This window comes from Mus caroli, chromosome 4 (genome assembly GCF_900094665.2).
Source record: "Mus caroli chromosome 4, CAROLI_EIJ_v1.1, whole genome shotgun sequence".
NCBI lineage: Eukaryota > Metazoa > Chordata > Mammalia > Rodentia > Muridae > Mus > Mus caroli.
The window spans coordinates 100,240,929-100,241,649 of NC_034573.1; positions in this window are offsets into that span (position 1 = coordinate 100,240,929).

The following is a 721-nucleotide window of genomic DNA, read 5'->3' on the forward strand; positions in this document are numbered from 1 at the left end:
GCAGCTAGCATGAAGGTCTTAAAGCCCACACCCATAGTGACACACCTGCTCCAACAAGGCCACACCTCCAAATAGTGCCATTCCCTAGGCCAAGCAGATACAAACCATCACAGCCTCATACTAACATTGGCAATATGTTCTAATCTTCTGGCTCCTTCTCCTTCTCTGTCTTGTTCTGTCTTTATCTGTGTCTAGCTTGTTCTCTCTGCAACTTGTCTCTGTACAACTGTCCCAGTAAAACTCCCTCCCTTTTTCTTTCTGCACTGTATTCTTCAGTAGCTTCCCTTTCCTCTCTCTTCTCATGAGAGCTGGGCAGATCCTATTCTGTCAAATCTTTCTCTGATTCGTCACTTTGTCTGCCACTCAATTAGACATCACTTTCAAACCTGGGTTCTTCTACAAACTAACTTTACCTTCATTATTTGGGATTAACAGTGTGTACAAAGGGTATATCTGTATTCCAGCCAGAGGGATTAAAGGTGTGCCACAACTAGAAACAGGGTTTTTCAGTAGACACAATGTGATCAAACATTCAGGTTCACAATGTGATCAAACATTCTGCAACACCTAAGTGGTCTGTGCTGCTGACTGCTGACATGGTAATGTCCTCGGGCTTTGCTGCCTGGTGTGGGGGAGGGGTGTTGTCTTAGTCAGGGTTTCTATTCCTGCATAAACATCATGACCAAGAAGCAGTTGGGGAGGAAAGGGTTTATTCGGCTTA